General features: G+C 41.5%; 1 long non-coding RNA gene across 1 annotated transcript in view; it reads right to left on the reverse strand.

Moving 5' to 3' along the window:
- The window catches only part of LOC109444439 (uncharacterized), a 31,873-nt gene extending 7,578 nt beyond the window's left edge, over positions 1-24,295 (reverse strand). The window contains exons 1-2 of the long non-coding RNA XR_002136856.3: positions 24,090-24,295; positions 5,278-5,435 (exon numbers count right to left, since the gene is read on the reverse strand). This is a non-coding gene — a long non-coding RNA (uncharacterized LOC109444439). The remainder of the gene's footprint in view (positions 1-5,277; positions 5,436-24,089) is intronic.
- Between the last annotated feature and the right edge of the window lie 528 nt (positions 24,296-24,823).

The following is a 24,823-nucleotide window of genomic DNA, read 5'->3' on the forward strand; positions in this document are numbered from 1 at the left end:
TTCTTACCAAGTCCCATGTTCCAGCTGCTTCTTTGAATAGAAGCCACTTACTATAGACTTTCCAATCTTGGGTAGCAAGGTAGCTCAGGTGAGGTATCTCTGCCAGCACGTAGCCTAGTTATTTACTGATACATTTATAATGAGCATATGCTAACGGTTTTTTTTAATTGGGGAATATCGGGGAACAGTGTGTTTCTCCAGGGCCCATCAGCTCCAAGTCATTGTTCTTCAATCTAGTTGTGGAGGGTGCAGCTCAGCTCCAAGTCCACTCACCATTTTCAATCTTAGTTGCAGGGGGCACAGCCCACCATCCCATGTGGGAATTGAACCGGCAACCTTGTTGTTGAGAGCTCGCGCTCTAACCAACTGAGCCATCCGGCCGCCCCGAGCAGCATATGCTAAATTTTTTTATTCATTATAGATACTGATTCTAAGAAGCAAAGAACCCACAGTTTGGGGATTTACATGTCTAGTTCATTCTACACATATGAAGCCTGGATCCTGGTAAAATTGATGAATCACTAGAAGAGGGAAGGTTAGATGCTCATAAAACCATAACCACTATTGACTTCAAGTTACAGAAACTCTGATTCAAATGGGCTTAAACAATAGCGGGATTTATGTTCCATTTAACAAGACCAGAGGTAAGTTGGGTCTAGGATTGGTTAATCCAGAGGCTCAGTGACATAGAAGACCCAGATTCTATCCTTCGTTCCCCTCTGCCACCCTCTATGCATTGGTTCCTCCCTTTGTGGTCCCAAGTCAGCTGAGGCACTTCCAAGCATCAAGATTTCCAGAGTTAGAAGAAAGGAATGGTTTCTTCTTGCTTGTCTCTTCTTAATAACAAGAGAATTTCTCCCAGAACTATGCCTCCACCCCAGCAGATTTCTTCTCAGGTCTCATTGGCTAGAACTGAGTCAAGACCACTCCCTCAGGGCTTGAACCAGGGTGCCCTGTCCACAGCTCATGGCCATGGGGACCAATGCTCTGCTTTCCCAAGGCAGGAAGGGATTTAGACAGACAACCAGCAGGGTATATCATGCCTACTTATACCCCCCGAGCTTATAAGTGGCTTGCAAATGTCTTTTATACAGTTCTGCTCCTGTGTTTCTTGAATCTCTATCCTGGGATGGGGTTTACCCCAACTGCCACCATCCTAACTGGTGTCTTCTCTATCCAACCCACACCCCATCACAGATCCCCACTACATGTCCCGAGCAGCCTTCTAATTCCCTATTTAAGAAAGTGGAGAGAATTTCCTCTTCCCCTGACAAGACTGGAAGAGAGCTCAGAAACCTTTTCTTCTATTCATTCATTCATTCATTCATTCATTCACTCACTTAATATATATTTATTGAGTGTTTACTATATGTCAGGTTGGCAGGCTGCTAGGTGTTGAGGATACAAATGTAATTAAAGTACAGCTTCTGCCCTGAAGGAACTCATAGAGGAAATAAATAAATACGCAAACCATCCAGTATGATGGTTGTTATAGAAACCACATTATAAGTAGGGGGTTAGAAAACTATTGATAATGTGGTTCAGGGATACTGTGAGGAAAATAAGTATTTAAAAGGTGGACTTGGGGTGGCTGGTAAGCTGAGTTGGTTAGAGCGCAGTGCTCATAACACCCAGGTTGCCAGTTCGATTCCCACACGGGCCAGTGAGCTGTACCCTCCACGACTAGATTGAAAACAACGACTTGACTTGGAGCTGATGGGTCCTAGAAAAACACACTGTTCCCCAATATTCCCCAGTAAAAATTTAAAAGAATAAAATAAAAGGTGGACTGAGAACCAAGCCACATTGCTGATGCTTCTGAATTACTGGCTTAAAAAATGAATCTTTGAAGAATAATAAATTTACAAATTAGAGGCCATATAAAGTGTTCCATATTAAGAGGAAAGCATGTGTGGGGGTGTTAGATTCTCCAGCTTTTCAAAGCAGTTGGTGACTTTGTCTTTTATTAATCTTATTAGAGACATCTCTTTTCTGGAGTTTAATTAGAAGTAAATATATGACATTAAAATATATTCTACTAACTGATTAATGTTTCTTTTGAATTTTCATCATGTTTCAGAAGAAACAAAATATTTTAGAAGAAGTCCCTTAATGATCCGAGTCTCTGTTACTCAAGATCATTTTCACTTATTTCAGAGACTCGGGAAATGTGATATGATTTGGAGGCGCCTACTTCTTGAGAATCACCCTGAATTCCTAGATAGTTTTCCCAGCTCCTCTTCACACTCATCTAGTCATTGTCTCCACATCTTGGTCCTTTGCTCTTTGCTATTCTCTGTACACACCCTCTGCCCTGGAGAGGGCATCTGCTTATGTAATGCTTTTATCACACTCATATGCATTATGCCTAGATTTACACTTTGGTTCTGTCTCTCCTCCAAGTGCTAATCTCACATTTCCATGTGACTCATAGATATTTCCAACCAGGTATATTGCTAGTAATTCAAACTCAGTACACAAAATGTCATCATGCCTTCCTTCATCATCGCCATTTCTATTCCTAATATTTATTTGTTCAAGGACAACCAATTCAAATCCTATCTTCTCTATAATAGGTCAAGTCCCATAACAGGCACATGTGTCAAGTGCCTTTTAGGAGACTTGATCTATTAATATTATAGAGCAGAGTATACAGTGGTGAGCAGGCAGCAGAGTCCTAGTGACCACAGAGCGCTCGTTATTCCTGTGGGGTGAAGTGTCAGATAATGAGCGACAATCATCTCTGCTAAAACTGATTGCTCTCTCTCGTCTCTCTGATTTTCTAAAACTGTCATTGTCTATATAATAAAGATACAGCAATAAAAATGGCTTACTTTGAAGAGAATTTGCTATGGGCTGAGTGCTATGATAAATGCTTAACATTCAATAACTCATTTAATCTTCACAACGACCTTGTGAGATAGCACTGTTTCCCCCGCCCTTTGTATGGAAGAGGAAACTAAGACAGAGAGAGGTTAAGAGACTCACCTAGGGTGACAAAGCTAGTAAATGATGAGTTTGCGTCCATGGAAGTCAGAAAAATAACATTATAACGAATTGTTTTTTTGGATAAAAATAAAATATTTAACCTTCATGTTTTAATGTACTTACTTTTCAGTTTGCACTATTTTCTCGACTATATGAGTGTCCTGGGAAAAATTAACCATTAAAACACACTGAATGTATACAGGGACGCACATCTTTCCTTTGGCCTTGGATTCCAATATGACTTGGCCCAGTATTGTTGGAGCCTGTCTTTACTTCAACTTTTATTATTTTATGCATCATAGAGTTTTTGCATGAATTCAATTCTTTTAAATATTGCACTAAAATATTATTTATCTTGATTACTGCGTTGTTTTTGGCAACCTCTTGAGTTCTGTGCTGGAGGTGAGTGCCTCGCTCTAATCCTGGCCTTGAATGGTAGCGCTGGGATTCAAACCAAGGCCATCTGGCTCCAAGTCTGCTCCAGACCATTATACTACTCATGCCCTAGAATCGCTGATTTTTGTGTCTGTATCTATATATCACTGCTCTTTCCAATTAAACTAAAAATGCTTTGAGGGCATAGATCATTTATTATACAGCCATCTTGTATTCCCAAAGCATCTAGCATGGTATTTGTTTGGCACATAAGGGTGCTTGATAAAACTTGGCTGAAAAGGAATCAAAAGAGACTTCTCTTGTGGGCTGAAATCTGCCATCTCCACCAGTTACTGTCACCACAATTTGGAGTTTTGCTTTCTTTACTGCAATTTCTTATATATTGCATTTCAGTTTTATAAAAATAGTTAACTGGATAATCTCTCTCATATAAAGATGATGAATGGACACGTTAATAAAAACATGAAAATAAGATGTTTTCTTCAACCCAGTGTTTTCTTTTTAGTGAAACATTTTTTGCTTTTATTTGAAATATCCGGCCTTTGAGAAGAAAACCTAGATGTTTTAGTTTTGTAAGCGAACAGATGGGTGTAGTAAAAAGAATGTAGACTGTTCATTGACATAATTGTCAGCTCTTTAGTGACAATGCGGTAGTTTCTGAAGGTATAACAGTTCTGTGATTTATGCTTCCCTACAAACCTGCCTTCACCTCCTACACCCGCTGTGCAATCTTCACCTGTGGGTGTGCCCATCTCAGTGTGGTGATGTCACGCCAGATTGTCATATCTTCTCCAGCACTACTTCTGGGAATGACAAGAATGGGTGAGTATTTTCTCTCCTGCCACCAAGCTACTAGAAATGTGGCTTTTTTGGAGGTGGGATCAATGATGAATGCAGGGTTTCTTCAGGGTGCATTACATAAAACCCATTTAGAGCTCTCCTCAGCATGGGCGTCCTGATGACAAAATACAGGAGATGTGTGGCTCCAGGGAGCAGCCACAGCAGGTGACGTCTGCCTGGCACTGTCATTGTCAAAGGGTCTTAAACCCTTCTTGCCAATCCACTCCTGAGCTGGATTAAGAAATATACAAATCACTTTGACCTGTTATCTATATGATAAAGTCCTCTGGGCAGGTTTTAGTTTTCTTGAATTTTATTTCTGAGTATTGTATATTTCCTAGTTTATTTACTCATTTTACAAAAGAGCCTTTACAGAATAGAGCCAGGCAAACTATCACCTGCTAGAAATTTGGGGATCACATCAATGCTTCCTTTGCTTCTGGGTTCTGCAGGGAATAAAATACTGTACTCAGACTAACTTGGAAATCGTACTGTTATCTGATGCAGTATGAAGCATCGTGTAATTACCAAAACTCCACAGCTATTACAATTTGCCTAAGGTTTGTCTCACTATGAAGAAATGAGGTACAAGGAGAACTGAATAGAATTGTGAGTTTGCTCTAAAGACAGATTTGTCATCCTTCTCATCAGATTTGTGGGCTGAAAACCCTGCTGTATTCCTAAGTGCAAACACAATCTCATGAATCTGGGTTGGTGGGGGGAAGAAACATTCCTATAGAGCATATTATTTTCTTGGTGCAGCTGATGGCAACTCCAGGGAACACCTCTACTGATCACCTAGATCACCGTAGACTAAACGGGTGGCAAAACCCTTAAAGCTTAACCAACACTCAGATCCATTGCAACTTCAATTTTAATAACCTGAGCAGAGAAAATAGTTTCGTAGATCATCTGAGTTACAGTAAACTGGCGAGAGAGTCTCCAAATAATATATGGAGAGTACCAAGAAGAGGCAGTACAAAGTGAGTAAAAAAGTTGCAAAGAGTGGCCAGTGGCAGGGCCCGGTGCCGAAGTCCCGGTGCTGTATGTTACCTGTCTGAGTTCTCAGGGATGGCAGGAGCATTGTGAAAATAAGGCAGCCAGAATGTCATCTGAGGTAAGCCAGGCTCAAGCCAGGGCACGGCAGAAGTCAGCAAACATCCTTCTACTCCTTCTGTATCAAGGCCAGTTCTGTGTATCATTGCAGGGTGCTGAAAATTAGAGACATGACGGTTTAAAGGTGATGTCTAGTCTTAGATTTAGATGTCAGAAGGTTAAGAAAGTAACAGATGGGGAGGTCTGGAAAGATGTGACTCAAGAAACATGAATTGAGAGCCCGTATCATAAAGCCAGGTGCTGAGGCCATGGGGCTGGAGACATAGACGTGACTGGACATACTGCTGTCCTCAGGAAGCTGTGATCTGTCTGGATTGTGTCTCACGGTGCAGCCCACTGCAGGTTTCCAAGATGGAATGGTGTTAGATAAATTGCAAGCACTCCTTCAGAACCACATGCTGACACATGGAAATCATAACTACGGAGGTCTGCCGTGATAGGACTCCCTTTTTCCCCCTACTTCAGTGATATTGCCTATACTTCAAATAACCTTCGTACCACACAGCTCCCATGCAGTGTTTCTTCCACACCTGCCTTGACTTTCCTCCTGCTGAGCTCTGCTCTACCACACATTTGCCTCCCCAGAGAGCTAATTATAAGCCTCTATTTTAGGGTCTACTTACAATGGAAGCTTGTGTCAAAAGCAGCGCATACCTATGTAGAAATTTCAAAGGATATAATTCCAGACAGTGATGAAACAATCCTCTTGAATATGTACGCCACCCAAGTGATGGTGCAGGGAAACTGAAATAGGTCTGGTCAGGTCAGTGCTGGCCAAGTGGATGCCTAATAAATGTTTATTGACAATAACCATCATTGATAATGATGAAGCGACCTAGTGCACATTTATTTGGGACATTTTCTATTTATATGAAGAGGCAGAGGAAGCTCTGCGTTCATTAAGATCAGAGTTTGGGCAACAGCAGCCTTGTAGGTAAGTGTGTACCTTGGCAGGCCCATGAGGTTCTTTCGAGTCCTTCTCTGTCTTGAGAAATAATGTTTCTGATGTAACAGTAGCGGAGCTTATTTGAGCACTGGGTCTTAAGCTTTGGATTTTTATTCACAGCATTTCTTGCTAATGTTAGAATCTCTAGTAGCCCTTTGGTCTCTGAGCCAGTTCTGAATGGGTGGGAGGCTGTTATCACTGCCTCTTCTCCATTTCATGGATATGAGATAGAAGGTGGGGGGAGTAGAAATAGGAACAGTATATGTGTTTGTTTATTTACCTATATCTTGGATTTTGAAAAGGAAACTCAGAGCTTCACCTTGTCTTTTATCATCGACCTAAGGTCTAGCTATCCATAGAAATGCCTCTCCCCTTAATGCAAAACAAACACAAACTCTGTGTTCAGAGCTTCCATGCACTTTTGTGTTTATAGATGGAAATATCTGTGGAACTAAAACTCTTCAAGCCTTATTGCAGATCCCTAGTTTCTATGGGATTCTATAAAACTTTCTATGGCTGAAAACACTCCCCTGTCTTCCTTCTATCTTGAAGCAGGGTTGAGCGTTTTATCAAATTGACAGGAGGGGAATGTTTTACCTGCTTGACTTGTTCTTACTATTTTATTCAGGTTTCACTCATTGTTTCTACACCCTGCTGGGTGTGGGAGATGTGACTCACCAGGAGAGAGGGTATCATTCTGTGTGCATATTCAGGGTGTTGCAGGATGATTAAGGAACTTCTCATTCAGGCTTGGTGCCATTTTGTTCCTTCCTTTGTTCTCTCTTGGAGATTTACTTGGCTACTTGCTCCCAAGAAGAACCAGTCAGTTGAGTATTCAAATATTAAATTAATTCCTCTTTCTGTACAAGTGGCCAAACAAGTTTTTTACTGGAAACATAGACTAGTGTCTGAGGAAAGATGGGGGTGGGGAGAAGAGGGACAGAGTTTAAAGGCAAAGGAACCTGCGGGAAATCGCTTTTCTGTCTAATTACCAGTTTTATGACCCTTTTTCATTGTCTGTGATCTTTGTGCATAAATAGACTAAGACAATATTTTAGTGAGAATAACCTCACGTTAATTTGTGCCAAGAAGCTTCCTCTTTCCCGTAGCAGCACCATCTGCTTGGCCCATTAGAGCTCAGAGAGGGACCTGACCCCTGATCATCTGGCCCCTCTGAGTTACATTTTGCACATAACACTTCCTCCCTTCACCCTCTTTCAAACTAAGGGCTTATACAAAACTCTCCTGGCACAGACCTGGTATGACTGTGAGAAGAAGCTAGTTGAAAGGAAACTGCTGCAGCCAGGTGAACGGTGGAAGCTGCACACCAGGGCACCCTGCGTCCTCCTGTGGACGAAAAAGGGGTTCTATGGAAAGTAACCTCACGGGGTGATCTGATCATAAATTCTTAACTGGGCAGGTCATAGTGGGTAATCATATACCAGGCGTATAACGTCTCTAGTCAAAGATTTATCTTTGCCTTAAGCAAGCTTTGTCCATTGTTTCTGTGCATCTGTCTAGGTTAACATACTTGTGAAATGCCTCCTTTTTAGAGTAACCACCCTCAAGAGAGCACATAATCTTGTTAATATCCTGCAATCCAATTTCCATCTTCTTTTCTCCCACCTTTGTGTAATCTTCCTCACAGTCCCTCCTTAATTCCAAATACATACAAGAAGCTGCAAACTGCCATTCTGAGAAGCATTGCTCTCAGTCTGTTGAGCTCTTGCTTCCAGGCATATCCTATATTTGGCTCAAATAAATTCTTATAAAGATTTTCTACAGGTTTGAATGTTCTTTTGTTGACACTCCCACAGCTGACAACACTCTCCTCGTTCTCAGAGGCTCACTCAACTCTGTGTCCTTCTGTTTCCCTCCTGTAGGCACTTCTGGAGCGAGGTAGGTAGGCTACATTTCTTACCCAAAGGTTTTTAAATCTTTTAAAAAAGTTAATGTTACTAGTTTATCAAGAGTTATACCCAAGGCCATGCAAATTGGGTATTTTGGGTAAATAATCCCAAACCCAAATGTATATCAAAATCACAGCAGCAGGGGGAGAGAGACAAGTTGACTTAGAAATACACATTCCAGGACCAGATGTCTTTACTAGTGCATTCTACCAAAAATTTAAAGGAGAATTAACACCAATCTGTCTCCTTAAAGTCTTCTTAAAAATTGCAAGGGAGGGAACACTTCCTAACTCATTCTATGAGGCCAGCATTACCCTGATACCAAAGAAAAAGACACCATAAGAAAAGAAAACTACGGACAGGGTCGATTATGAATAGATTTTTTAAAATCCTCAATACTAGTAAATAAAATTCAGCAATATATTAAAAGGATTAGATACCATGACCAAATGGGATTTATCCCTGCAATGCAAGGATGGTTCAACACATGAAAATCAATGTAACACACCACATTAATAGAATGAAGGGGAAAAAAAACCACATGATCATCTCAATTGCTACAGAAAAAGCATCTGACAAAATTCAACATTCAATAAACTAGGGATAGAAGGAAAATTCCTCAGCATGACAAAGGCCATGTATGAAGAATCCATAGCTAACATCACACTTAGTGATGAAAGACTGAAAGCTTTTCTCCTAAGATCAGGAACAAAACAAAAAAGCCCACTTCTGTTCAACATAGTATTGGAAGTTCTAGCCAGCATGGTTAAGCAATAAAAAGAAATAAAAGGCATCCAAATTAGAAAGGAATGAGTAAAATTATCTCTGTTCACAAATGACATGATCTTACATGTAGAAAGTCCTAAGGATTACACCCACACATGCACATGCACACCCCAACTAGAGCTAATAAACAGATTCAGTAGTTGCAAGATACAAAATTAGTTACATTTCTATACACTAGCAATGAAAAATCTGAAATGGAAATAAATAAAATAATTCCATTCACCATGGTATCAAAAATAATAAATGCTTAAGAACAGATTTTAACCAAGGAGGCTAAAGATTTGTACACTGAAAACACTGCTGAAAGAAAACAAATAAACAGAAGGACATACTGTGTTCATATGTTGGAAGACTTCATATGGTTAAGATGACAATACTACCCAAATTGCTCTACATATTCAATGTAATCGCTATCAAAATTCCAACAGCACTATTTTTGCAGAATAGAAAAACCCATTCTAAAATTTATATGGAATCTCAAAGGACTCTGAATAGTCAAAAACAATATTGCTAAAGAAGAACAAAGTTGGCCTCACACTTCCTGATTTTAAAATTTTCTATAAAGCTGCAGTAATCAAAGCAGAATAATAGTGGCATAAGGACAGACATATAGACCAATGGATACAATAGAGAGTCTGGAAGAAAACCTTTGCATATATGGTCAAATGATTTTTGCTAACACTGGAAAACCTGGATATCCATATTCAAAAGAATGAAATTGGACCCTTACCTTATACCATATACAAAAATCAACACAATATGGAACAAAGACCTAAAATTAAGAGCTAAACTATAAAACTCTTAGCAGAAAACAAAATTTTCATGACATTGGATTTGGTATTGATTTCTTGGATATAACATTAAAAGCACAGGCAAGAAAAGAAAAAATAGACAAATTGGGCTTCAATAAAATAAAAAGCTTTAGTATATCATGGTCACTATCAAGAGAGTGAAAATACAACCCACAGAATGGAAAAAATATTTGCAAATCATATATCTGACTGGGATTAATATCCAGAATACATTAAAAACTCCTTGGGTTGGCCCGGTGGCTCAGGCGGTTAGAGCTCCATGTTCCTAACTCCAAAGGCTGCCAGTTCGATTCCCACATGGTCCAGTGGACTCTCAAGAACAAGGTTGCCAGTTCAATTCTTCGAGTCCCACAAGGGATGGTGGGCTGCGCCCCTTGCAACTAGCAACGGCAACTGGACCTGGAGCTGAGCTGCGCCCTCCACAACTAAGATTGAAAGGACAACAACTTGACTTGGAAGAAATCCTGGAAGTATACATTGTTCCCCAACAAAGTCCTGTTCCCCTTCCCCAATTAGAAAAAAGAAAAGAAAATGTACACCTCATTTTAAAAAAACAAAAAACTCCTATAACCCCAAAACGAGAAACCAAAACAAATTTTAAAATGGGCAAAAGACTTAAATAGATATTTCTCCAAGAATATACATATGGCCAATAAGCACATGAAGAGATGCTCAACGCTATTAGTCATTAGGGAAATACAAATCAAAACCATAATGAGATATTTCTTTGCACCCCTTAGATGGCTGTTACAAAAAAAAAAATCACAACATAACAACAAAACAGAAAATAAGAAGTGTTGGCAAAGATGTGAAGAAACTGGAACTCTCGTACATTGCTGGTGGGAATGTAAAATGGTGTAATTGTGTGGTTCCTCAAAATATTGAACATAGAATTACCAGATGATCCAGCAATTTCTCCCAAATGAACTGAAAGCAGAGACTGTAATAGATACTTATACACCAGTGTTCCTAGTGGTATTCACAATAGTCAAGAGATAGAAACAACCCAACAGTCCACCAACTGGTAAAGGATAAACAATATGTGGTATATACAAATAATGAAATATTATTTAGCCATAAAAAAGAATAAATTCTAATACATGCTGTGACATAGATAAACCTTGAAACATGTTATGTGAAATAAGCCAAACACAAAAGGAAAAATATTTTATATGAGGTATATAAAAAGTAGAATAGAGGTTACCAGGAGCTTGGGGAGCAGGAAATGGGGAGTTATTATTTAACAGGTACAAAATTTCTGTTTGGATATGGATAGTGGTGATGGTGGCACAAAATTGTGTATGTACTTAATGCTATTGAATTGTACACTTAAAAATGGTTAAAATGGTAAATTTTCTGTTATGTATATTTTACCATAGTGAAAAAAAAAAAATTTGTTTAAGTACACATCCCGGGGCCCTGGTTTTGAAGAGGCTGATTGGTTGATGCAGTAAAAATGGGTTGGGAACCTGGAACCTGTATTTTTATTTTATTTTTTAATTCCTTCCTGTCTTTCTCAGGCATAGCTAGGTTTGAAAACTTATGATTTAATCTCTGCCAGTTCTTTCAAAGAGGACTGGTGCCAGTCTGTGAGGAAATGTTCACAAATCTATGTGAAATACGCGTGTATTTTTCATAGATCTAAGTGTATTAAATTTAAAGTGCTGTTTTTAAATCTGAGATTGTTGTGACCACATTGTTTTGGTGTTAAGGTGCCCACTAATTTAAATGATGATGACAATAGTTCAGGTTATTTTTTAAATGTTTGTACTTGGCAAAACAAAAATGAGCAATCCTAAATTTTTGAAAATGAAATGGTTCGTTAAATTCCGAAGTCTGGGAAACACTGTTCCAGACACCAATCATTTGAAACTATTGTAATAGAGACTGCTCCCGCTATTTATTTTATTTGCACAATAAGGAATGGAAAGGACCTATGCATTTTTCTGTTATTCATAGGATCCTTGAGCAAAAAAATGGCAGACTTGAAATTGACAGTATTGGGATGTGATGTCTCTTGCTGCCTGTTGGCAAAGTTTCCTTAACAGGAGAGGCAGTTCAGGCCTGGAGGAGTGAGGTGGTGGTGGGGCCAGGAGGGTAGAGAATAGTCTAACTCTTGGAGAACAGACAGAAAGGAAGTTGTCTTGTCCTGGGGCCGTGACTTGAAGACCCTCCTCACCTTGAAGCCCCAGTTTGGGGGCTGACGTAGATCAGGGGTTGAAGAACAGCCATTTCTAGGAGATGCCTTTGCATTCCAGAAGAGGGCAGGGGGCAGAAGGGAGGGAGTTCGGAGTCTGAGGGAGCCCCGCCCCAGCTGCCCTTTAGGCGGATTAATTATTGAAAAGTGCTTCGGCAGCACAAAGGTCTGGGGACATTGCCGGTGCTGTTGCTCAGGACTGTGTGGGAGCTGGCATTTCTGAGACGCTGAGGCTCTTCTAGAAGGCTGTGGAACAAGAAACAGTTCCTATTGTGGTGCAGTCCTTGCGGGGTTTGATGCAGAGAGACAGTCTCAGGGAATTCAAGAAAGAAGTTAAGTTTATTTTGTGATAGGATTTGTAAGATATTTAGATAAACGGGCCACACCACATTTTAGTTTTGTTTTTTCTTGTTTTAATTTTTTTTGTGTGTGGTTTTTAAAGTTTACAATCTGGTCATTTATACATAACAAGATTGCACAACATGTTCTGTACTGTGACTTATCTTTTTACTTAACAACATTCCCTGGTGCTTTCTGTGTCAGTACGTACAGGCTTTCCCAATTTTATTTAACAGCTACTTTCCTTCCAGATTGTATAGCTGTATTAGAGTTTCTTTACCTACTTTTCTAGTGAAGGACACATAAGTAGTTTGCCATTTTTCAGCCTTACAAACAACATTATAGCAAACATTCTTGTACACAAATTTGTATGCGTATGTGTAAGTATATCTGAAGGATGTACTCCTAGAAATAGAATTTCTGGACCAGAAGACCATGCACACTTTAATTTTTGGTAAATAATACCAAAGTTCTCTCCTAAAATTCTGTTTTAATTTATATAGCCACCATCATACTCATCAACACTGGACATTATAAAAAAAATTTTTTTTAATTACCAGCACCATGTGCAGAAAACACTGTGTCATTTTAAATTGCATCTCTCCGATTTACCACTTAGGTTGTACATCTTTTCCTTTGCCTACTAACCATTTGGATTTTTTTTTTAATTATAAAAATACAGAACAGGTGCACAAAGGTGTACTACCTAATGAATTAATACAAGGTGAATTCTTGTAATCACCACCCAGGTCAAGAAATAGAATATTATCAGAATTAATCCTGCTCCCCCAAAGTGATCACTATCCTGACACCTAACTCCTATAGATTAGTCATGCCTGGTTTTGAGCTTCATGTAAATGAAATCATGCAACAGGCACTGTTGGGTCTGCCTTCCCTCATTCAACATTATGTTTACAAGTCATTCATGTTCTTCCCTGGAGCTGTAATACATTCATTTACATTGCTTATTATATTCCATTATGTGAATATACTGAAATTTATTTTTTGATGGATATTTAGGTTGTTTCTAACTTATAGCTATTAACAAATAATGTTGCTATGAGCATTCTTACTTCTTTTAGTACATATGTGTATACATTTCTGTTAGGTATATATCTAGGAATAAAATTTGGGGGCTATGAGCAATGCTCTATCAACCTGGCTAATTATATTTGTGAATTTCCTATGAATATTCCTTGCACATTAAATATTGGGTGGTTTGTATTTTATTATTAATTTGTATGTACTCTGTTTATTCTGGATGTTAATTTGTGTTATATCTTTGTAAATATTTTTTCCTAGTCTTTATTTATATTGCCTTTTATTTCCCCAAGTTTAAAGTTTTTTGTGCAGTCAACTCTGTAAATCTTTTTCTTTATAGTTTCTGGGTTTTATATGTTGCTGAGAAAGTGCTTCCCTATCTCAAGGTTATAAATATTTTCTTATGTTTCCTTTCTAACACTTACTTTATTTTGATTTTCACATTAGGTTTTTTGATCAGTGTGGAATTTATTTTGTGACAGTGGGAGACAGAGGCTAATTTATTATCTAACGCTTAGGGGATGAAAAATTTATACCATTTGCTGCCTAGATTTTTTAAATATTTATTTTTTCAAAAATCTCAAGACAGATGATGACATCAAAGAGCTAAGAAACTATCAAATATTATTTGTTTGTTTGTTTGTTTTACATTAGGATAGTCTCCCCTAGGTTGAGCCTGAGTTAGAATCTAAATGGGGCACATGTTCTAAATCGGTGGTTACACCCAAAATGCCGTGAATATAAATGGCCAGTGACGATTTATGCATTTACTATGTATGCATGCAACTTCAAAGTGCAGTTCTCACGGATTTGTGTGTCTAGTGAGGAGGAAAACTCCATTCTGGCATCCTGAAGGTAGTCTCGTTACACACTGGCTCAATGTCAGGAAAACCACAGCTGCTTCTTTCCTCCTAAGGCCCTCGCTCCTCCCGATCTGAGTAGATGCCCTGAAATGGATTATGTGCCGGGAGTTCATCCCCAGTACAGACAGAGTTCCAGTGCAAACTTTATTGCAAATCCCCAGTGTCAGCTTTTGGTTATAGACATGACTTCCACAGGCAAGGCTGCTCACTTGAGGGAAACTATTTTCTTGGCTGGCTAGGTGATGGGTGTTGGGTCACATATGGGAGAAGTGTATTTGAATTCAGTCCATTTTCCCTTTTTGTCTGAAACGGAGCACTGGCTTGTCCTGCCTGCTATCGAGCAGTGAGCAGCGCTCAGTGTGGATTGTTTGCTGTGCGCATGCGCATAATCTCCAGTTGCTCATTCTGTGAGGCAGTGTTGTTCTGCTCACCCCTCTCCTTTCCTTTTTCCTTACACATTTTTGGGACGGTCGGTCATTTGAGATTTAGTTACCATGTTCTAGAACTGGAGCTTGAACTGGGGTGAGGAGAAGAAACGTTCCCCTTAGACTGACAGGGCTGATGAGCTGATGTACAACTATGAACTGTCTGAGCTGGTTTTTTTGGAAATTGCTTTGCTGGCCAAGTTCCAGAAATGTAATCAAAAGTGGCCTGAAATCACAAATTTTACTGCTTGCATTCTTAGTTTCACAATTTAGGGATTTGGCTGGTGCCTGTCCTGAAAGCATGGAATTTTCTACTGTTTGCAATACATGACGTTGAACGTGTGTGTGTATGTGTGTGCGTGTGTGTGCGCGTGTGTGCGCGTGTGTGTGCGTGTGCGCGTGAGCATGTGCAGTGTACGTGGGCTTGGGCTTGTCTGCACAGGCATGTTTTACAGCTGACCTGTTTATATCTACAGGGAGGCAGTGATTAAAGAACACATATATGGCAGATTTTCTTTGATTTCAAGAATCACACATCTGGATTTGTAGGTTAGTGTCTTTGGAGAAATGCGATGGAGCATCTTGCACATGAATGCAGCTGATCCACTAGGTACAGGACTTTGCCTCAGAACTATCTGAAAATAATTCACCATTTTTTAGAAGATCAGGTGTATTTGACCACACATTGGAGGAAGTGAAGACTTAAGCTTTGAGGAAGTCAAGTTTAGGCCATCAGAGGCAGTTATTTATATCAGGATGATGGGTATTGAAAGCTGAAAACTTTTACTCTACCACTGGCACGGAAATAGTTTAGAGAAGAAGAAGGGAGTGCATTTTGCCTTATTAAATATCTGCCACACCAAGAGCTTCTGGTGTGGTTCAGATTTCTGGCAATCTGTACCCAGGGTCCATTGTTGATGAAAGGGTACTTACAAACTCTTCCTTCAGCCTACTTTGTGGATAAAATAGCTTACTTCTGATTGTTTGATAGATGTGCGACTTGATTCTTGCTTCCTTTTCCAAGATGCCCCATGATGTGAGCAGCCTGGTTTGGGGTGGGGAGGGGAAGGAACTTTCATTATGTCTAAGCTCAAAATGAGGACACTGGACTCTAACAAGGTTGACGATACACTAGGAGCTCTTGTGTTAGCTATTATAATAACTGAAGTCTCACGTAACTAGCTTCCGTTTTTATATCTCCTGAGTTCTAAAGTCTGTCCGCTCTACCTCATCAGGCTCTTTTGGTTTTGGAAAGTGAGTGTATATTGGGACAAACATGTCAGAATTATGAGGGAGAAACTTGGCAATGGAACAAACTATGAGATATGCTTGACAATAACTGAGAAACAATATATCGAAGATTTTCTGAGACAGTCTTCAATTTTTTGTTCAGAAATATGACACACAAGCCACAAAAAGGGAAGCACTCTTACAGTTCCATTAGGGTTATCAACACTCAGTCTTTACTAAGGAGCCATCAGAGAATATTTTTGCACAGAAAGGTGAGGTATCAATAGGAGAACTTAGTCTTGCTTCCACGAGGGGTAGTTGGAAATTGAAAAGAGAACTTGTGGTCATTTGCTTTAAATGAGATGACCAAGGAGTTAGATGTCCAAAAAGCAGAATACAGAATAATAGAGCAGTACAGAAATGCTAGGTGGCAGGAAACATGAGCACGTTTGCATAAACACTGAGATTTTTCTGGGCTTGCCTAATCCCAGTCCTTTGACGGTTGCCTGTTATGAAGCTAAACATGCCTTAATAGTGAGCAAATATTAGTTCACATAATTAAAACCTGTTGAGATGAAACAGGAAATATTCAAGGGAAATCTGCAGGTGCCTGCAAGCAAGGGTGACACTAGAAGAATCTTGGTATGTTGGCTCCCTCTCCTCCAGGGTGTGTCCCTGGAATGAAGCCACCAACAACAGGAGAGGAAACAGAGGGCTTGTGAAAAATACGAGCAGTGTGGAAAGGTTCCGAACTTATTAATAAGCTACGAACCCTGGGGAGAGCGTAAAAGACATCTGGAGTATTTGCATTTTTGTTTATTGAAGGGAGGAAGGCTTCTCACAACTCTCTCTCAAACTCTCTCTCTCTCTCTCCCTCCCTCCCTCCCTCCCTCCCTCCCTCCCTCCCTCCCTCCCTTCCTCCCTCCCTGTCGTCCTCCTCCCTCCCTCTCTCTTTAATTCATTCTGGACAAGAAATTTCCAAAACTACTGCCATCTTAAGGTTTGAATCTGTTTTCAGCTTCACTCCACGTTTCACTACACATAGTAAAGAAAGACGGTTCCAGTCTGACTTAAAAAAGGAAAGCCAGCCTGGTTTCTAAAATGCAATTTTGCACCACGGATGCGTTTACTTCCTGGAGGGAACCATGTGCTTGCTCCCTTTTTGCCATGCTGCATTCTTTTCATACCGAGGACTGGTCACATTAGGACAGAAGCCCTCATCCTGGGGCTTTTCGGGAATGGGAGGCGTGCCCTGCTCTAGCTCTGTCAGAAGTTTCTTCCAAACCAAAGTGGAGAAAAATGGGTATAACTCACCAGAATCCGTGGCAAGATATGACACATTCCGTGAGAAAAAAGTAAATAGAGCGCTGATGGAAAATTAATCTCATTAGAGAGATTTGTTTGTAGTACATTTGAAATGAGCCTCAAAAATGAGTAGGATTTTGACAGATGGAAAAGTGTCCCTGGTATTATTATGGTATTAACATTCAATAATATCTAAATGAATCTGAATCTGTGCAGAATACTTGGCGCTTTTGTGAGGCCTGGCCTCAGCACACCGCTGTGCTGGCAGGGACACCCCAACTATCTTTTGCAGGACCATCTTTTTCTCACTCCCAATGTCAGTGGTTTAAATGGCGCTGACCCTGCCCTTGGCTCTGGGCTTAGGCATGTGACCCAGACTAGCCAATAAAAGAACCATATTCCCCTAGCACAGTGATTGGTTCAAGGGTGGGCATGTGACCCAAGTAGGGCCAGTCCTGAGCCTTTTTTCTGGAACCACTGGGAAAAAGACATCCTCATTCTGCTCGGTTTGCTGAGCCGGTGGGTTGTTATTTGGGAACTTCAAGGGCCCTATTTTGTTACCACAGAGGGAGAACCTACGAGATGGAATGATTTCCTGAGCACCTAGATTTAGTCACGCCTGAAACTATTGTTGGGCTTTTTAGTCACTCAAGCCAATAAGTTCACTTTTTAACAAGTCATTTTGGGCTTTTCCCTTGTAAACAAAAAAAGCCCTAGCCAATATAGAAATTTTAAATAGTTTGCTAAAATAAACAAATAATAGTAGTAATAATAATAATAATATAATAATAATAATAATAATACAAACCAAAACAAAAGAATACAAAATATTGTGGGGATAATTGGTTAGCAGATGCACAGAGCCGGTTGCGAGCAGAAAAGAGTTTTCCTGTTGCTAACATTTTCCAGGTCTGCTTCCTAGGCCCCAGTGACTTAGACACTGGAGACTTTATTCTTCAACCTCCTGGTCTGAGGCCTCTCACCAATCTTGCTGACTCTTGTGAGCTGGATGTTTTTCCATGAATCAGAAATAAACTATGCAGCACTGTAGCCACAATGCAATGAAAACAGCTCATTTGCCTTTTGTGTCTCTCCAAGCTTTGTTTTTTTCTGGGTCACACTTGTAAGTGAGGAGCCATAATGATAATCCAGTTTGGATTTATTAATAGTTGGGTAGACAATTGAGAAAAGACGGGTTAATCACCAGAAGCAAATTCACTTCGGAAGAATTGCAAACAGAGTGGGACAAGTGCCTCGAGCCAACTAATTTTCCGTCCCTTCAGGGAAAACTCTTGGATGTTTGAATTAAATGTTACATCTGGAAATGTGGGAAGATAATTGCTTTTACTGAGTGCTTAAGCGTCCTTGGTACTAAGAACAATAGCAATTCTCTTAATTTCATCAACTGTACAAGGTAGGCTCTAAACCTAATCCTGTTTCACAGGTGAAGAATGAGGCAAATACTGCCAGTTGCTATGTGACTTCCATTTTTTCCTTGTTCCCTACAGAGACAACCCCAAGCAGTTATTGCTTCTAGTTCAAAGTTTGGGTTGTCTGAGCAATTACTCTTGCCTCTCCTGCAGCTATCGATGGCCATGTGATTTGGTTCTGGCCAGTGAGGCTTGAGTAGAAGTCCTCTGAGGGGTTTCTGGGCAAGTGTTGCTTTCCGGATATGGACATTGTCTCTTACTCCTGGCTCCTTCCTTTTCCCTGCTTGGAACGTGGATATGAAGGTGTTGGCAGAGTAGCCATATTCTAAGGGTGGTAGAGAAGGAAGACAGAAGGAAACTGGGACAGTCCTGACATTGTCAAGCCACTGATTCTGCCCTGGAAGGGCTACCTTGAAATTCGTTGTGTGAAAAAAAGAAACCGTTATGTATTTAATCCAGTGGGGTTGGGTTTCTGTTACAGACAATTGACTGACACAGGAGAAGTGAGCTGAAGGAGTTTAAGGGGCTTGCTCTCATTTCCAAAAAAAGTGATGCCTCAAAGCTGAATAAGACATATTACCCACCCTTAAAGAATTCAGGCCCAGTTTAGGAGGCAGATACACAAAGAAACAATTATAGTGTCATTAGTGCAAAGAGAGTGATTTGCATAGGCTATCATGGGTGCCTGGGGGTGGGGGGAAAGGAAATGAGATAAAAGTGGAACCGAAATTAACCAGGCAAAGGAGAGGTGGGATAAAGGGATTATAGTTTGAATAAAGCTGTGGAAGGGAGACACAGCATAGCATATGCAGAGATCCACAAGCTGGTGTGAGTTGTTGGAGCCTAAAGTATAAGGCAGACAGTGGTGAGAAATGCAGCTGGAGAGGTGTTTCTTTTAGCTATTGCTGCATGATAAGCTACCCTCATACCTCAGTGGATTAAAACTATATTGTAGCAGTTCTCAGAATTCTGCAGTGTGAGCTGAATTCAGCTGGATGGTTCTTCTGTTCATGGGGTATCTTGGGGTTGGACCATCCAAGAAAAATCTTAGTTCCCGAGTGTTTGGGATAAATGGGATGGCTGGGGCTGGTTGTGCCTCTCTCTCTCTCTCTCTCTCTCTGTCTCTCTCTCTCTCTCTCTCTCTCTCTCTCCTCCCTTTCCCTCCTTCCTTCCCTCACCTCTCCATGTGGATAGCTAGGGCCTCCTCCTAGCATGGTGATCTCAGGGGTGTTGGACACCTTACCTGGTGGATGGCTCCTAATTGAGAGGAAGAGGAAGCTGCCAGTGCATTTAAGGTCTGGGCTCAGAAACATCACAACATCACTTCCACTGCACTCTGTTGATCAAAGCCAGTCACAAGGGCAGCCCTGAGTCAGGGAGAGGAAGTAGCTTCTACTTCTTGATGGCAGGATCAGTGTGCACATCATCATGGAGAGATGAATTAACAGTGGTTATCTTTGCAGACTACCCATCACAGAGGTAAGAAGGGCGCAGATAAAGGACAACCTTGTCTGCTTGTCAGGTAGGTTGATGTGAACGCCAGACCTAGGGGATCTGCCCTGCTCCATATTTGGGATCTGAAAGGAGAATGCCTCTCAGACGGCCCTGACCCATCAGAGTAAAACAGCCAGAGTGGTGTGATTACGCAGAGGAAGTTCTGGAATTTGGTTTCTTCCCAGAACCCCCTTCAGTTACCTCGTGACATGGACTGGACTCAGAGGTCCCCAAGTGTCATGGGAAATGGTTAGGTTGAGAGCAGAGAGCCTACTCTGGGGTCTGCAGTGAAGGGCAAAATGAGCCCATAACAGAGGCTCGGTGGGCCTCTTAGGCCACGAGCTGGAGGGGAGACTGGCAGAGAAGCCCTGGAGTCAGAGTGGCAGGGGCAGCTGAGCAGGCTGAGTGTACCTGGGAGAAGGACCGAGGCCCTGACTAAGCCGAGAGTCCAGAGGAGGAGCCACCCTGCAGCAGAAATAAGTGAGGTTCTGGAGGACATGGCATGGCTTCCAGAACCTGGTCTTCCACCCTCCCAGCCCTCACTCGGAGGTCACAAGAACAATACCCCTCCCACCCAATGAGTTATTCAGACTCATCTTGGAGAGCAGCAAGGGGAGGAGATACAACCGGAGAGCCTGCGAATGTGCCTGAAGGGACAACTGTTTAAATCATCTCTCTCCATAGCGTTTCCTGGACATCACTAAAATTACCCAGCAAGAGAGGCTCATAAGGAAGAAAGATGAGTCATAACAAAATAAGGAGGTCATGTTAAGTAAAATTACAAAGAAGTAATAGGAATAATGACACATGCGGGATAGCAGTTACCTTTGTGAGAGAGGAGAGGAATGTGAGAGTCCCTACGGAGCTTCAGCTGGTTTTAGAGATAGGGTTTTATCTCTAAAGTTAGGAGATGGGTATGTGTGTTGTTCTTTCTGCCTTTTTGTGGGTTTAAAAATAGTTCATAATAGAACTTTAAAGAAAGCTACAGTTCTGAATAGAAAAGTGAGCCCCCAATGCCAAGTTTAGGTCTTGAACATATTGTGTGGGAGGGGGGACATAGAAAGAGGCTTGAAACAGGAGTCAGATTTGCTTGTTAGAAAAAATAGACCTTACTGTGTGTGAGGAGGACAAGAGTAGAGAAATGGAGACCAATGAGGAGACTGTCACTCCAATCCCGTGAGAGGTGATGGCGGTCTGACCTCCCAGGTGGTGGTCAAGTGGCTTAGGGGTGAAGTTTACCAACCTGACTTGGTAACTGACAAGATGTGGGGGTAGATGGGGCAGGGCTTAGGTTTGAGTAAGTAGGTGGATGGGAGCCCCCTCGTATTAACTGAGATAGGAGAATCCAAGTGAAGGGTATATGTAGACGGAAAGGCAAAGAGTTCAGGTAAGGTAGGCTGGGTTTGAGGTGACTGTGGGGTGTCCTGGTGGAGATGACTGGCTAGAGGGTGGATACATGAGCCTAGATCCCAAAGAAGAGATCTGGGAAACCTCAGCATTGATGCAAATTGAGATGTAGAAGGAGGTGAGATACTCTGAGGGAGAGTAGAAAAGAGGACCAAGGACAGACTGGGGCCAGCATCTTAGTTGGAGAAAAGGAAGCTCCAGCCATTTCCAGCTCTGCAGATACCCCCTCACCGTCTCCTCTGGTAAGCAGGAAAAACCTGCACACACCACCACCCTGTCCAGTGAGTTCCTCTTTCTAGCGTGGCCAGGTAGTGGCCCTGTCCCTCACTTCTCCCACACATTCCATTCTCCATTTTCTTCCCAGGTTTGCCTGCCCGCCTGGGCCTTGCTTTCCTTTCTCTCCAGAAATATTCAAAGGGACAGAGAGAAAGGCTTCCCTCCACAACCAGATCTGGATTGAGGTCCTTACTCAGGAAACAGAAGGCCCAGTATCATCCCCACGCCCCCATCCCCACGCCTCACCCCTGCAAAGACAGAGCCCAGTGAAAGCCCAGATCTGGAAGACTGCTAAGAAGCATGGACCATGGTGTCCCAGATCAGAGGAGAGTTTTCTCCTGGAGAGTCTTTGTTCTGTAGAGAATAAGGAGAGCGAGAGACAGAGCTGCGAAGGTGCAGCTTGGAGACCTTTGGGTGCCTTGGTTTCTGTTTGCTTCCCGACACTGGGTGCTCACCCTCCTGTGTGTGCCAGGCCTTTCCTAGCTAATCTCCTCCCACACCTCCTTTCACCTCCAGACAAGCCTTTAGGTATCCTTGGAGCAGTGTGACAGAGCCTTCAACTTGAATTTCTAAACACTGGGCTCTGTGGAAACCTCACAGGCCTGAATAGCTGACATTTGATTGGTATTTTTCTCCCCTTCACCCTTTCTTCTTTTGAAGAAGGAATATAATATTATTTCCTTCAAGATGGGTTCATTGGCAATAGCAGGAACATACAGAAGTTGATCGAACAGTTTTAGTTGACGGCAGGGTTGGAGGAAATGTATATAAGAGGATGACAGCCTGCCTGACATTCCACCTCCCCTCCCCCCCCACCTTTTTTCATTATAATAAATACGAGACAGTGTCAGCCTTTGCTTGTCCCTAATGACAACCTGGGCAGCCTCTCTTCTGCCCAGACCCTGGAAATCTTTTTTTCTTAAAATGTGAATTCTGATGTGAAGTTTAGACTGAATTGGGCAGGGACTGCTCTGAGCTCTAGGGAAAAAGTGTTTCTGTTCCAAATTGAAATTAAGACAATTTGGAAAGAGCCAAAACAACAAAGTTGCATTTCAGAAACATCAATCTCTTAAAGCATTTCTCCAAAAAAACTAGATCTCAGTTATGGTATGAAAATGTATTGGTGGGAATGAGAGAGAATTTGGGTTTCCTGAAACCAATGCTATAGTCAAAAGTAATACAGCTATGAAATAAGATAATCAAGAAAGGAAAGTTTTCATATGAAAACATTTTTAATGAATCATTCCAAACTGCATGGCTTCTACTCTGAGAGCTTAGCATTGCTTTCGGAGTGATTTTCTTATCAGTACTTTGGAATTCACTTGTATAAACTGTAACCTCTGGCCTACAATATACGCCAATAAGAATGGGTATGTGCAGATAAGCTCGTGCTCTCCCTTTTCACCCAATCATCAGACTTTCATAGACTTGTCCAGGAGACATTAAAACGTCTATCCCTTCATTCCTCTGCCTCCAGACTTTGAACATAAACCACCTCAGACAGCAGGGCAGCCATTTCCTTTCAAGGACTCCTCTGGAAACCTGCCCACGTCTTTGGTTTTTGGTTTCCTTATCTTGAGCATCTGATGTTCTTGATATCCTCCTAGCTCTCAGGACACCCACTGCTACCATTTATCGTGGGCTTGCCCCTCTAGGAAGTAGTCCTATCCCAGACCTTCCATCTGTACTTATTCTGCTCCAGGTGTTAAATGACCAGCTGATGGATCAATAACCTGGGGAAAGAATGTGCTGATGAGGTCCTGGAGTTGAATGTGGTACTCTTCCCAGGTAACATATTTGCATTTTAACAGAAGACTCTTGCGGGGGAAGGAGTGTTAGTTTAAAGGGCATTGAAAAAGCTGATGTGTGTGTGTAAAATGTGAGGAAGAGAGAAGAAGGATAAAAAGGAGAAGGAGGAGAAAGTAAATTGATCAATGCAGCAATAAAAGGAGGTAGAGAACACCTTTTTTCCCTCCCATCCAGGAATGATCACTGCTAATATCTTGAAATAGCTATGAATGAACATCTTTACATCTAGAAGTCAAATTGAGGCACTTTTATATAACTCAAAAATTGCACACACAGTTTCTATGTGTCCCATTTAGTAACACACTCCTTGTTCCAGTAACCCCACTTTTAGGAATTTATCCTAAAGAAAGATCTCGAATGACAAGAATAACATTAGCTATCATGTATTAAATTTGACTTGTATACCAAGGGTTCTACAGACATTGGATCATTAAATTCTTACACCAAGCCTACGAAGCATATGATACGATACCCCTCACCTGAGGCTGGAAAAGTGAAGGACTTTGTCCAGGGCTGTCTGCTCACAGGTTGGTCTGGATCTGGGGTTCAGTGTGAGGAGGGTACCCCAGGAAAAGGCATCATCCATCTGGATCCTCTAAGAGATGAGTGTACCTCCTTGTCCCAGTGTCTCCTGTTCTCCCCAGATGCTCCAAAGACCCTCGATGGGAGGAATATGACCCAATGTCTTGCCCTTCCCTTCAGGGTTGGGTGGCAGCAATGACAATACCTGCTGTGCCTGCCATTTGTCTAGTTTCAACTCTTTTTGAAAGTTCCTTTTCCATGAAGCCTTCCCTCAATCTCAGACCAATTTTGTCTCTCCTGCCTCTGTCCTCTCGGAGCTTTGAAGCAACCTCTCTGTGGAGCCCAATCAGAATTCTCTGGGGAGCTGTTGAAAGTGCAGACTGACTGAGTCAGATTCTGTCGTGGGGAGGCCCAGGGATCTGTGTCTCGCAAACGTTTAGTGGTGCTTGAAGCACACTCAAGTGGGAGAGAAACAGCACTGGCATATAGGCCTCTCAAGAGCAGGGGTCCTTTGTGTTCCCCAGTGCACTTAGCACTGCCATGCACAGCAGACATAAGCGTTTGGTGAACACAATGCAGAGAAGCATTTCTTAGGAAAGAAATGAGAGTGGGAGAAGTGGAAAAAGTGGGGTGATGGGTGTGGAATAACTGAAGAGGGTGTAATTTGAGAGCTTTTGCAGGTGAGTAAATG

Source organism: Rhinolophus sinicus, chromosome 3, assembly GCF_057876585.1.
Source record: "Rhinolophus sinicus isolate RSI-liver-muscle chromosome 3, RSI-T2T, whole genome shotgun sequence".
Classification (NCBI taxonomy): domain Eukaryota; kingdom Metazoa; phylum Chordata; class Mammalia; order Chiroptera; family Rhinolophidae; genus Rhinolophus; species Rhinolophus sinicus.